This window comes from Calidris pugnax, unplaced genomic scaffold (assembly GCF_001431845.1).
Source record: "Calidris pugnax isolate Ruff unplaced genomic scaffold, ASM143184v1 scaffold81, whole genome shotgun sequence".
Taxonomy (NCBI): Eukaryota; Metazoa; Chordata; class Aves; order Charadriiformes; family Scolopacidae; genus Calidris; species Calidris pugnax.
Window position 1 is genome coordinate 10,402,399 of NW_015090880.1, and position 15,093 is coordinate 10,417,491.

The 15,093-nt window shown below is 40.4% G+C and overlaps 1 long non-coding RNA gene across 1 annotated transcript; it reads left to right on the forward strand.

The window, feature by feature from the left end:
• The first annotated feature begins 1,253 nt into the window (after positions 1–1,253).
• LOC106890729 lies at positions 1,254–14,721 on the forward strand. Its single transcript, XR_001412567.1, has 3 exons — positions 1,254–1,368; positions 13,404–13,469; positions 13,647–14,721. It is a non-coding gene; the product is annotated as an uncharacterized LOC106890729 (long non-coding RNA).
• Positions 14,722–15,093: the final 372 nt, after the last annotated feature.

A 15,093-nucleotide genomic window follows, 5' to 3' on the forward strand; every position in this document is an offset into this window, starting at 1 on the left:
AATTTCCTGGACAGATTAGTACCCCTCTTGCAGCTTGCACACCCATCCTGCTCCAGGCAGAATCCCCACATGTATTCCCTCTTCCATTCTTCTCCCTCTCTCTCTCTATTCCCCCAACCTACCTCCTGCTATTTTTTCCATGTTTGTAAACGACTTCTGCCCTCAGCCCCAACTCTCAGTCCCTTGGGGCCAGGGAACTTCTCAGCCCTTTGGTTGTCACAGACATCAGTGTCAAAGGCTCTACCATTCACTCACACAGCCCCAAAGAGACAGTCTGGGCCCCTGTAACTGGAGGCACCCCCTCTCCCTGCCCATGGATCGGGGCACACAGCTTCCCCTTTGCAGCTCAGGCTCCAGAGAAAATGTTTTCAACACTAAAAGCTGATGTTTAAACATCAGAAGCCAGAAAGCAGTGAAATGGAAATTCAAAAATAATGAAACAGCTTGGTAACACCATTCTCCACCATGAAGTCCTCAAAAACAGCAATTCACTGCTTGAATTATGGACAGAAGTGATTGCTGAGCAAATCCGGCCATTGCTAACAGAACGGGAAATGCAGCTTCTCGCTCTGGTTTTAGCTCCAGCCCCAGAAAATGCAGGTGAATGAGAGGAATAAGCAATTCAGGAAGGCAAAGTCCCCTAGCTGGGAACGTCATCGCCTAAATTCTGTTTCGGTATTAAGCTTCAGTTCTGGGCAGTTGTGACTTTATTTGACTCAGTTTAATAATGGCCAATATGTTCAAGTCTCTTGTAAATTCAGTTTATTTACAAGCAAATTCTATACATAGCTCTAATCCTCAGTGAAAAGACTGTTAAAGTCAACAGGAGTTTTTCTATGGGTTTTTGATTCCATTCCCTAATCGCAAATAGAAACAATCTATCCAAGCCAATTTAAATAAAGCACTACTAGAGCCTTTTCAGGACAGTTTTACCTGTTAATTTCTGCTGCCTGCATCTCTGCTGTGCTGCCAGAACAGCAAACGTGAAAGGACAGTCTCCCTCAGTAAGGGATTGGTCTAGAAGCACAATTAACGTGTTAATTATTACTATTTTAGGAGGAGCAGGACCAAACTCTACGGTACACCCAACAAATCAGCAACAGATAAAGGCAGCCAACAGCAGCAGAGACAACAGACTTGCTCTCTTCCTGCTCAGGAGGTGTGAGTTTGGACATCCAGACAACGGAGCGGTCCGCGGTGCCCGCTGCTCCCTGCTGAGCTATTTCTCCACCCACAGTCACCTACGTCACACACCGAGGAATTTCTTCCATTTATAAATGAAGCTTTATTAGCTCTGTGACAGGGGCTTCTGCCACCCTGTCAGACATGCCTAAGCCTGGCACCAGACTCCCACTGATGGTTTTCTGGGTGAGTTACCACAGTTAGAAAAATACTGCCAATACTCCATGCAACTTTCAAAGCATTATTAAAGCAATATTTTTTATATTATTACCAAGGTCTAATACTGTTTTGAATTTGCAGTTATGGAGTTCGTTTTAAAGCACTTGATTATGCTTTGAGAAGAAATAGTCTTACAGTACAAGTCATTTTCTCAAGTACACTTGAAGAAAGGATAGTCTATGGCTCAGTAAATACAACAGTCTGAAAAGTTATGAGCTATCAGACTAAGCTGAATTGACTTACTGATATTACCTGCAATGCATGAGTTTTAGATAGCATCTCATAAATAGAAGGCTACAGAGCCTACGATTTTATGGATGTCTTGTACTTATCAATATATATGAGAAATGATGCTGTCAGGCTTTCGAGGGGATACTATGTGAACCACACCACTGTCAATTTAATTTTTTATGATTAAATATTTGGTGCTGTTAAAGGTTATTTAACATTTAATATAGCTGCTCTTCTACATAGCTGATAACTGTCATCTTTACATAATACTGAAGCTGAAAATGGATGGGGAAGGCATATTTTTTAGAAGGTTCCTATTTTTTTTTTCAATTTACTGTTAGATTTGTTTCAGTAATAGAATAATATTAGGTGAGTTTAAAAGGCTTTCAATATTCAGATGTTCAAAAATTTAGTCTTAATGCCAGCTGCAGCTGAGCTCAATGTTTGCTACTGAGACTGCTGAATATTCCTCTGCAGTAGAAAAATCTCTCCCAGGTCGTATTGCAGGATGGAAGCTCATCCCGCAGTGGGGGATCCTCAGGACTCATATTCAATCTAGTCGGTTTTTATATCTTTAAGAGGGGCATCATCAACTTAAACGTCATTATTTTATTTTTTGTACCTGTTAAGGTTACTGTAGCTGAAAGAGATGAAAGATAAAATTATTTTTGTGTGTTTTGCAGAAAGTACAGTTTGTGCAGAGACAGAATGCTGTCCAGGCAGGCACAGGGACCTCCCCCAACCGACCTGCAAACATTTACAGAGTTGAGAGAAAAATGCAACTGGCTCTACCCATGCAGGTCTCAGCTCTTATTAAGACAACTCACGCGTGCAAAGGCAGGCACACTGGCATATGTTTCCAAAGCTCTTGCATACAACAGTGTATGAAAAAAGAAAAAAGTGCACAACAAGAGAAAGATGACAATTCATAAAGCCAAAGAAATTATCAGTAAACTGCACGGACTCAATGGAAAGATCTTATGCTTATATCACTCTCCACTGTTTCTTTTCCTTTTGAGAACTGAGCACGTTAGCTGTGTTTTCTAAAGCAGAGTCCAAAGATATTCTTTGTTTTTTTCTGCACTTACACATCAAAAAGATGGAATTTTTAAAACATCTAGAGGCAGAAAATAAATGTTTCTATAATTAAAAGTAAAAACAAAATCTATAAACAAACACAACCACACAACTAGAGTGTAGAATAAGGTCAGTTCAGGTCTTGATCCCAATTACATTTTCTGTCAAGTGGATGCCTTTGTGGAACTGAGACTTTGTATTTTCCTCAGTAGCATTTACCACGGTACATTTAGGAAGAAATCTCTATTGCTTTTCAGTGACTGCATTATATTTTTGTGTAATAAAACCCTTTATGTGGACTTCCCTTAGTGAAGTATTAATGTAAAAATGCAAGCCGCCTTAATCTCCGAAAGCTATCACTCGATTTTGCTACAGTTTAGGGTCTTTGAATGTATAGCCCTGTGTCCTGTGGTGAAGGTCCCATCAGCTGGTTTCTGGGTTTCACCAACGCATCCCAAATGCAGATGTAAATGATTGCTTTGCAGTCTGACAGCCCCCCAGCAATAGAGAAACCAGAGCAGAAGTGACATTAAAAACGTGCATGGGGCTGTTGTTGCAGGAAAACACAGACAGCAAAGCACCGAGACACTGAGGGTCCAATGCAGAGAGCCCCGGGCATCAGTTTCTCCTGCAGGAACAGGGACAGCGCTACCATTCTGCTGCCTAAATGGACATGTCTTGCCAGGGTGCAATGTAATAAGGGCAGATATGCTCGCAAGGAGCTGCTGCACAATCCTTCCTGCACAGGCAAAGCCACCCGCTGGGGTGCAGCTGGAGGTAGCCTGCCGTCGAGATGCGGAGGTCTTGGGGGTATTGATTAGACTGGTTTCATGCACATCACACTTTCAAGCTGTACTCCACAGCTATGAAAATTAACAACGTTAACGAAAATATAAAGCCAAGAAGGTGCTCCAAGCACACGCGTGTGAGTTGGGGCCCAAAATTATGCCATCTCACAGATCTGGGAGAGCTCACTTTTTTTTGTTGTTGTTGAAATTGCTTACATCTCCTTCAATACAAAAGACTTGAGCAGAGACCAATTTTTAACCACTCCGAGCTGCAATGACCATATGAAACTGCTTCCTATTTAACTTTAGAGTCAAGTAGTCTCTGAATCTGTGGGTCACCGAATCAAAGGGTTTTTTGGGAGCACTTTTCAAATGAAACTTCTAATATGCCTACTGCTCCCTTTCAGTGCAGCTGAGCAAATTCAGACATTGAATGAAATAGGCACAGTTTCAGATATTCAAATTAAGTTCCTACACCCCCCAATAAAGTACATTTCATTATGTCAGGTCAGACCTGCAAAATAAATAGGGCAGAAATACAGATTTCCATATAAAGAAAACCCTGAGAAATTTTTAGTGAAAATTCTCAAGCACTTGAAAGGCCTCTTCTATCTCTTTGCAGCAGAGGTAGGAAGGGCAGAAAATTATGACACAGTAATTATTATGATGGATGTTGAGCCAGTCCTTTATATTAGATACACTGCTTGTGCAGGAACCAGCACTACAGATTGCATACTTCACTAAGCAGGACACTCGAGATTATAATGGGCAATATAGATTAACAACATTAGGTTAAAGCAGGATAATTCTTCTTCTTTCTCATTTCTATTCCTTTCCCATGGACCAGTTTCTGCTTCACATTTTTGTACTCCTTGCTCCCAAGCCTTAATCTGCGCATCAAGCAGGCATTTTCCATTTCAGCTGGTACAAATCTGGAATAACTTGATGGAAATTTATAAAATTGCATTGGTGTAAAACTCAACTATGACTAAAGAATCAGACCTCTCTGTTGCAAATTAAAGGTGACGGCATGTTTGTTTTTCCTGTCTGATTCAAACAGCAGGAAAGATTCATCTCATTCTCAACCAGTACAAGAATTTAAGAGAAAGGCTAGTCTCTGCACTGTAAATAATCAGCATGCTGTTATAAAAGGGACGATTTATAATTGTAGCAATTATTTCAGTGTTGGCGTGGGACAGTGGCAGCGCAACACTTTGCAAATAGGCAGAGACTGAACACTGTCCTACACCCATTCCTGTCAGATTTGGGTCTGCCACCAAGAAAAAGCCAAAGTGTGCTTCAGTAATTATCTTCCCAAATGTAGCCTCACTCCTGATGTTCAAGTGGAATCAGCTAAATACTTTGCAAAGCTCTGACTCAGATCTTGGTCCCAGCACCACTGGCACCAGCTCACCTCGAGTCCCTCAGCCTGCTTTCAGCCAGGTAGCCCTGCAGAGCTACAGTAGTCCAGAGCTGAGCCGGGGTGCACTCCACACAGTATTTACCCAGCTCCTTTTCTCCTTGGCCACCAAGCTCTTTGCCAGTACAGCTGCACTGTGATTTTTTTCCAAGCTAGTTAACAAGCTTAAAGATAAATTAACCTGCAGGACCGTGGTTACACCAGGGATAGCAAAGCAGATGTGACCTTGTTTTTTTTTGTCAAAATTAATTCCCTTCTCAGATGGCTCAGCATTCAGGTACTAAACTTCACCCAAGAAAGGTCCAGGTATCAGAGGTGCTGGGCAAGCACAGCTTCTATCCAGCTTCATCTGGTCACAATGATCAGCATCACCTCCTGGTTCCTTAAGATAATATAGCGCTTCCATTTTGCAGTGCTTTTAAGCCTCCTGTTGCAGCTGCTCTCTGCCATGCCAGATGCGTCTCCATCACATTAAAAAGGATACAGAAGTCCTCATCACATCTCAAATTCACCGGGTTACACAACAGGAGAGTGCAAGCAGTACAGCTCACGGGATGGTGGGCTGCCTGCAGGCCTGAGCAATTGAACACACCTCTCTCCGCAGCTCACGCCAGGCAGGGAGGATGTGGAAAGCCAGAACATGATTTCTTGGGTCCGCAGCCAGGGATGATGAATTGTCCCAGTCCTGGCAGCAGCGGGAAGTCAGTGAACTCCACGCTGCCCCATTTCTTGTGCAGCCTCACAGGGCCGTGTCTGTGGGATGCCGGGGCTCCCATGCTCAGACAGGCTGCAATTCCTGGCAGGGCTGCCAGCCGTGTGGCATTGCCCCTGCTTGCTGTACACTGATTCCTAAGGGACCGCTTCAGCATGTGTCCACTTCCAGCATGCTGCAGGACTGGATTCCAGTATGGCTCATGAGGAGAGCTGTTAAATGTTTGATGCTGCAGCAGAGAAGTGCTGTAAACATTTCCTGTAATTGGTCTGCTTTAAAAATTGATTTCATGTGAAAAAGCGAAGGAAGTACCACACTGCACTTTGTGGCTGAGGGGTGCAGGCGAGGCCTGAGATGTAAAAATCAGAGGGAAGGTCTTATCTTTGCAGCACTTCTCTTCCAGGGTGGTCTGGAGGGCAGACGACCCTCTCTCCCACCTCAGCCAGGGCCATAGGGTGAAGGAGAGAGGTGCTGGGGGCTGCACCAAGCCTCAAGAGCAGTTTACGGGTCTTTCCTATTTCTCTCATGCTCAGCTCAGTGCCTCCACTGATGGAAGGAAATGCAGGAACAGTCAGCAAACGTCTGCAGAAGGGGAAAAGTTAAGCACGAGCATAAAGAAGGGAACTCTGCAACTCAGGTGACAGAGACTGAAGGGACTGGAGATTACTTGTGCTGTGCGTTATAGTCCTTAGGACTGGAGATAACAGAGATGATAATACAAAAGCAAGCTTACTGTGAATTTATGAATTGGTAAGTCACTTTCTTATAACAGCCCACAGTAAATCACTGTTTGTTCCTGTTTCTGTAAGTTGTTATGCATTCCCCACCTGCTATCTGGCTTTATTTCAGTTTGCTTCTTATTTGTCAGACAAAGAATTCAAGATTTCTCCTAAATCAGTTTAGCAAAACTCTGACATTTTCAGTCTCTTGATTCTTAGAAAAGGGAGGGGAAAGTGGTTTATTATTTCAAGTCCTCATTCATCTGGTTACAATTTCTGCAGAGTTTGGTTAGCCATTTTCTTACATTAAAAACAGGTGGGCATCACTGGATCTCTGGGTTAGAAAAGGGGAATGGCTCAGTGGCCCCATGCTTCACATACAAGAAGACGTACAAGAGCTCCTGGCTCTGTTTATTTTGGGGGGGAAAAAGGCACAGAGTTTCTCTCCCCTCAGACCACAGCCATTGAGCAGAGAAGGTATGTCTCCATGTTCAGCCACTCAGTATTTTAGCCACTGTCCATCCAGGGAGATTATTAGCTCTTTACAGTAGGACTTCCTACTACTGTGAATATATATACCGTGCCTTTGATCTCGTTCAACTTGGTGCCTCTCAGTGCCATAAAACACAGATTTTAATGTCCATTTCTTCCCAGGATCTAGCAGCCTAGAGTGGGTATTAACTGATTGTTCTGTTCATTTTCTTTTGCAGGATTTCCCCATGGTATTATCACCATGGCAGAGAACAGTCTTCCTGCTTATAGAGTCTTATGTTATATCCCTTTTGTATCTTTTCAACATTGGAAGCATCACCTACTTTTCTGTAGAAAAACAAATCCACAAAGACTACCTATCCCTTTTACCAAAGAGTTCATTATTGTGCTGTGTTCCTCATTCATTTCCTATGAGTGCCTGTCACTTTCTCTTATTACTTATGTAAGAAAATAATTTGTCCTGTCAAAAGTTCTGTTGCTCTTTAATAAGGAGTAATTAGGTATGGAAATAAACAATCTCTCTATTTTCCTCCAGACACATAGATTGATCGGCTTATACTTTAGCTCGATGTACTGGGCTGTTGTCTGCATGTGTGCAAATAAGCAGGTGTGTGTGCAAGAGAAAAAGAAGAAAACTGTTGAGGGGAAACACAGCTTAAAGAAGTCAGGTTTGCATTTAGATTGATTTCTGTCCTGAGGCCAGGTTAATGTAACTTGTGTGAGACCAAAGTTGCCAGAGTGCCTCATGAGGTTGGGCACACAATCTGAGACAATTCCAAAGGCCTTACTTTTCACAACCACTACAAAAAATAAGCTATAAAAAATACCACAGTTCTGGCATTCCAAAAGCCTGATCTACCCAAAACACTCTGTGCAAAAGCCATCAGTCAAACTTCTCGCTTCCACAGCTTATGAAGTGTGGGAAGAACAGCCTCACAAACACGGGAACACACATCTACACCTTGCAAACACAAAGCCCCTCCTGGAAAGAAGAGAACCAGCCATGTTAATCAGGCACATCTGGACAGTCTTAGGGTTTTGTTTTTCCAAAATTACATCAGTTCTGGTATCTCAGAGAAATTCAAGAATTAAACCTTCCTAATTAAGATGAATAGAATATTTTACAAGGTGATATTATGCATGCCATATTATGATTTATTATTGACACATCACAAAACAAATCAAAATTCCAATACCTTCCCCCTAATTTTGAAAACAATTTTTTAACTTACACTTCCTAGAAAGTTTCAGAGAGCTTTTCTTTGTACCAAACAGGAAAGAAAACACACACTGAAATTAAAAAAAAATCCTAAAAAATAAATTCACAAGGTCAATTCATTGCTACTTCCAATATAGTAGTAACTCAATAACAACCATAGTCCAGTCTTGTCTGGTGTAATATGTCAAAGAAAATGCTCTGGCTTTTAACGATCATTGTCTTCAAGCTATTTTTCCCCTCAGAGGTTATTAAACCTTCAGGCACTATTAAGTCTCTTACAATGACCCTTTTGCTGTTGGATGATGGGGCATCCCATAAGGAACTGTAATACTGAGGATGAGTAGTCATATTCTTCTACTACAGGTCAAGAATATTAAAGAGATTTTGTAATTTAAGCTGCTGAAGAAAGGAATAATTAACTGGCCCAAGGATTCTTGTGCTGCTGCAGAAAAAGGGCCTTGCTTGTTGGATTTCTTGGTTTTCATCACCACTTGCTGCAGGGATTAGGGTAAGCTCTTTTCATTTACAAGTAGAGTTGCTCAGGAAGAGAGGAGCTTTCTTTGCTTTTCTTAGATAAAAGCCCTAGCTTTGTGTGCTTTTAAATAGAATTCTAAAGAAAACACTATTCCTAAAACCTCCCAGATTTCTCCACGCGAGAAGTCAGTACACCTTTGGCTCTCTCTAACCTGTATTTCAGATACTCCCTACTGTTTTGTAAAGGGTTAATGGTGTAAGCATGCTATACACTACATATATGGATAAAAAAAAATAAGTTGTAATAACTACATCTTACAGTTGGGTATGGAAATATCAGCAGACTCTTGGAGAAGAGCTTCTAGTGATGGCCAGCTGGGGTATTAGCGAGACCATGAGAGGCAGGAGGGAAGTCCAGGAGGCAAAACTAAACCTACAGGCAGACGAGATGCCAGAGACACTAGAAAAGCTGCTTGTGAGGTCAGAAAGCAAACGGACAATATCTAGTTGAGAAAATACTTATGATGAAAGTATTTACTCTAAAGGATTCCTGTGAATCGAAATGACAAACATGCATAGGAGGAACAGCAGCAATATTCTTGACTATGTAACTGAGACAGTGATGTGATAAGGAAGATTAGATCTACAATAATGCTTAACTCTAAATGAAGATCTACCTAAAAATGATTATTACTAGGAAAGTAAGAAATTGCAGATAAAAGGGCAAGACATTTATCGGTGGCATGGGGACTATTTAGAAAACCATAGGAGATGTTCATAAGAAACATTTTCTACTTACCCTTTCAAAATGATCAAATAAAGGCTTATGTGGTCAAACAGGGAAAAAAAGTAGGGGAGAGAGAGGAAGAGGTGCATAATAAAAGGTCCCTCTTTAAAACTAGAAAGCAAGTCCAAACAGGTAAAACAGAAGAGTTGAAACTCAGACACATTAGCTAGGAAGTTTAAGAAAGTAGGCCAAAAAAAAAAAAAAAAAAAGGATTTCAAACAATCAACATGCCAAAGACACAAAAACTAAATAGCAAAAACTTTTTCAACCCACAACTCAAAAAGGAATCCTACCAAAGAGTCTGCAGGGCTGATAAGAAATTGAGCTATTAAAGAAAGATTGAAGGAAGATAAAACCATTGCAAAAAATCAAAAAAAGGCAAAAAAAAATATCCAGCAGTAACTGCATTCTTTACCTCAGCTTTCTTGATGGAAGAGATTAAGGATGTTCAGATATCAGAGAGGTTTTTTGTGGGGTTTTTTTTCCCTTTTCTACACAGGAAATATGTCTGAGGAATTGTGTCAAACTGAAATGTCAGTACAAGAAGTTTCAGAATAAATGAATAAAATTACTGGTAACAAGTCACCAGCACCAAGATAGTATTGGATATGAAATTGCCAAAGTACTTACTGTGGCATGTACCCTATCGCTTACATTCAGCTCAGTATTAAAGACAGAAAGAAATGAAAAGATGACAGCAATTTTTAAAAGGCTTTCCAGAAGATGGAAAGAGCTAGGTCCATTAAATCTGACCAGCTGGCTGGAAGTACAATAAAGAAAAGAATTAGAAGACACTTGAATAAATGTGAGAACACACCAACATGGCTATTGTTGAAAGATACATTGCCTCACAAACATACTGGAGGAATGACCTAGGTGAAATATCATACTTCCGCTTCAGAAAAGCTTTGGGTCATATTCCTCATTAAAAGCTCTTAAGGAGCTTCAGGTGTCCTGGGATAAGACAAGATGGTACTGCTGAGCCCACTAACAGAGTCAGAGGCAGAAAACCCAGCACAGGAAGGAACAATCTGTCCCATGGGATCTGTTCACTGCATTCACAGGTAACAGGAAAACTGATGTGAATCCTCAGGTGACAAATTTCACTGAATATATGAAACTGTTCCAGATACTCAAAACCAAAACTGGCTGTGAGGTATCTTGCACATAAACGAATGAGATGATAGAATGGCAGATGAAACTTAATGTCAAGAAATTAAAGTCATGAAGAAGAAATACATACATATCTATACACTCATATCATCTCCAAATTAACTACGACCACTTAGGAAAGACCTCAGTCACTGTGAGCAGCTCTCTAGAAATATGCTCTTACATTAAGTAGTGGTCAAAACAGTAATTGCAATGTTAGGGCTTAGTAGGAACACAATAGTTAATTTAAAAATATAAGAGAGAAACAACCTTTTGTCACTGCATGAGTCAACATCAGCCACCTTTGTAGATAACATCTTTCAAAATATATGGAGCAGAACTATAAAAAGCAATGGAAGGGGTAACTAGCACAATCAAATATGTGTGAAAACCTCTACTAAATATAATTTTGCTCTATTTCTCAAAATACAAGATGGAGGCGGCAAAAATCAAAATGCCAGAAACCAATCTGAAACAAACAAAAGAAAGGTCCCTTTCACAAAAGCTAAAATTATTTCTTAAATCTCCTTGCCACAAGATATTATCCGGACCAACTCTTCATACAAGTCTGAGGAAAAATTAGACAAATTCATGGAAGAAAGATATTATATGTGATTATGTGAACATATCTAAGCCACAACTGCCAAAATCTATTAAAATATCTAGGGAGAAAATTCACACTTTAATTGCTCCCTTTTTCTGCTCTTTCCTTGAATATCTGCTATTGACAACTGCCAAAAACAGAATATGAGACTGATAAGACTTGGATTACACCAAGTAGCTGTTACGGTGTTCCTATGTATATAGAAAATGTTATGTGTGGTTATAAAATATGATTATATGGAACTGTGATTAACTGGACACAATAGAAATCTTTGGTGAATTCTTTAAAGTTAATGGAACTTTAATATAAAATGTGCTGGCGTTATATAGGTATTTAAAAAGGAATGCTTTAATTAGATATCTTCATAGCAAGTGGCCTTGATAATAAGTTAAATGCAGTTTCCATTTTTACAGAAACTGTTACTGTTCTGAAATGTCTTGTCTTTGCCATTCAGCTTGGGAAAAATGCCAGAACGATAAATTTTAATTTGAGCATTTTAACAACAACAACAAAAAAAAATCCCCCCAAAACTACATTTTTTCCAGACGAGTCTTATTTATAGGGAAAGAGTTGAAATGACAACAGACCTTTTCAGCAAAAAAAAAAATCTGTTCTGATTTAAAAAAACCTGAAACCATCCACCCTCACTATTAAATAGGTCACCTATCCCAGACACACTCTGGCAGTACTGCTTTGGTGATTCAACTCAATGGGTTTTTCATTGGTACATGTGCTCATAGCTCAGGTCACACAGCAGCAGAAAAAACAGAAAACAGCCGAACGAGATGAAAATACAGACTCTTCTGTGCAGTTTAAAGTGGACCAGATCCTACTGTGGTTTAGTGCAAATTAAACTCCAAGCATCCACCAATGCTGAACCACAACAATCAGCTTCTTCAGCTGCATAAAGTATAGAATCATCCTGGTTGGACCAGAGAGCACCAGCTCCCTCTCTCCTCTGAAGACCACAGCTGCCATTTAACAGCCTCTTCCAGTCTCAACCCAAGCTCTGTTTTGTATTGTATCACCAGTCTGGATTATAAGGCATGGTCTGGTTTGCTGTCTTGTGCCTGTGATTTTTCCTTCACTTGGTACAAAGCACTTCCAGAGTAACTCTCTTACACAACCAGGGACTCAAATAATACACACCAAGGTCCACCGTGCTCCTAAAAAACAGGATTGATATGAGCAGAGGAGCAGAGAGACAGTGCATCCTTGCTGGAAAAGCTTTTATTCTTGATCATCTCTAAGGACAATGATCAAATAGCTTACTGAACCCAAAATACGCAAGCATAACTCAGTCCTGAGATTCATATGCTTTTCAACAGCACTGGAATTTAAGTGTTATTTTGGGTTCCCTAGCACATTTCACCAACGGGAACTGCACCAGAAACAGCATTTCAAAAGGTCTTGTCCAAGGCTGAGTTCCTTGCAACGGTCTGTAGACCATAGCGAAAAAACCAAGATATACTTTAAAAACAGCCCTTTGAATAATTCCCCTGAAGCTGGAAAAGATGAGGAGCAGTCTAGGCAAACTGTTTTCTTTTTCTCTCTTCTAGAAGCAAAAGCACAAACCTGTCTCATTTGCATTTTCATAGTTTCTGGGCAATGCCAGTTGTACTATCACTGATATTACACAAACTTGCTGAAATGCTCTTGAGTAGCAAAAACTACTGAGTGTATGCTGGAGTTTTCACTCACTCTGGATTAAATGCCTCTCCAACTTTACTTCTAATAAAGAATGTTTATCATTTACTTTCAGCTCTGTAAAATTGTTATAGATATGGGCATCATGAATTGTCTGAAAAGCATATAAACACAAGGTCTGTGCAATTATGTTTGCCAAGATTACAGTATATTAGTTTAATCTAATATTTTGCCTCGATTTCATTTCAGAATGGAAAGAAACCTGTTATCGTTCTGAAATTTCAGATTTCTACCTTCCTCCTGTGCACAGGGTTTTGGTGAATTAGTCAACCAGGAACCCCTGTGCTGAAAGTCTGTGTGTCACCTCAAAGCTTCTGCTCTTGTTCCATCTCTCAGCTCTGCACAGCTCAGTTCCCAAGACCCTCACCCAATTTCCTTTTTTTTTAAAGCCTGAAAGGCTACTTTCTACAGGCTTTCAATAGTTCTTTGCCCTAGATACATTCCCCAAATTCTCCCCTCCAGTAAATCCATCACTGCCTCACCTCCACTGCTCTCTTGAGCTCTCTCATTATCATCAGGCATAAACCACAGTAGTTAGCAAAATTTGCTCTTAAATAGTAGCTATAGAAATCAGCTCCTGTCAGTAACGAGGCTAACCTGTTTGTTTCATTCCTTCCTAGGTGCACATCTTGATCCCAGTCCTGACTTTCAACCTACTCTGTATGGAAGTGATCAATGAAAAACAGGTTAGGGAGATGGAAGGGACTTGTCTTGCTCAAACTGAAATATTTGTTGGGGGATTTCTGGAAAATTCATTTTGGATTGATCCAGAACATTTCATTTGACCCAAAAGAAAATAATTTTGGCTTCACTATATGGATTATTCACCTTTTTCTGTTTGTTTGTTTAACCTTCAAATTCAGGTCACACTTTTCCCTGAAAAGTGCTACTTCAAAACAAAAGGTTGGGAAGTTTTTCTTGAAGCTGCATGGCTGTGCAACACTGGAGAAACCCCAAAGTGAAGTGTTTTATTTGGATAATGTGGGGAAGAAAAGTGGACGGCAATGCCACACTGGGTGAGGTTGCTGCCACACCACAGGTCTGAGCTCCCATCTAGCTCTTGGTAGTGCCCACAGGAGAGAAGACTTCAGTCACCTATGAAAAAGAGTTTCAACATATTCTAAGTTTCAGCCACTGTTTTAGTATGAACTACTGCCAGAATTCAATCTAAATTTGTAACTAGTGTGCATCCCACCACCAAAATCTCTTTTAACATACACTTTTCACCAAAATATCACCCAGTTCCTTCCAAACCTTCTGGCCACAAGAATGACAGACAGTGACTCAACTGAAATGAGTCTCAAACTCTGTTGCATTGCATCCCAATGAACGTTGCCTCATCCCCAAGCACTCTGGTCATTGACATTTTCCTGAGACACTTCCCACTAGACCTCAGAGTGTGTTGCCAGAGGACTCAGGCAGCCACAGATGTCAGCTGTCTGAGCTTACGCATGTATTTCCATCCACAAGAGCTTTTGCAAGCTGCATCGACCTCAAGTACTTCATAGACACAGTCCCAAAATTTTATAGCCTTCATTGATTACCTAGTCATACCCCCACAATTACAAATCCCAGGAGAAATGGCAGCAGTTGTCGTTGACACACCAAAGAGCAGCCAATTCACATAGCACATTCGTAAAATTAGAAAATTTAAGTATTGCAGGACAAGCCATCCTTTCCTCTAGCCAAAACACTGTGTCCTAATTCTTCCAGTAGAAAGCCACGTTCTGTGGCAATGATCTGAGTTTAAATGTCTCCATTTCCACTCATTTATACCTAGCCAGCTGTGAATCAAGTAGTTAGATCCTATTTATTCCCCCATGTCTCCAAGTATTTTTATTAAGTAATTCTGGCCAAGAAAAGAATCTGGTTTTGCGTGTTTATATTTTTGCTACTCTCAGCTCTGCCCGCTCTTTTCAATGTGATTTACCACTGACAGCCCCGCAGAAAGTGCTTTTAACACAATGTACTTATAAATTATGAAAAAACAGATTTACAATCTAATCTCTTCATGTCCAGTGATGTGTATTAAATAAATTCTGTTAGCATCAGAAACCACTGTAAATTTGGTGTATGCCTAGGAAACTACAGTCCATATTATCATCAGCAGAAATGGTGTGGTTTTTCCTCAGTTCTGCTACTTAGATGAGCTTGGAACAGTCTTATTGGAAGAAAATGTAGTTTTCCTAGCATGCTCTTCATTAGCTCAAAGCAGCAACAGTCCACTCAAGAAAAAAAATGAGTTAATGGTTGATTTTTCTGACTAGTGTCTACTCTTTAGTCATTAGCTAGGAAAATGTTTACTCCTAT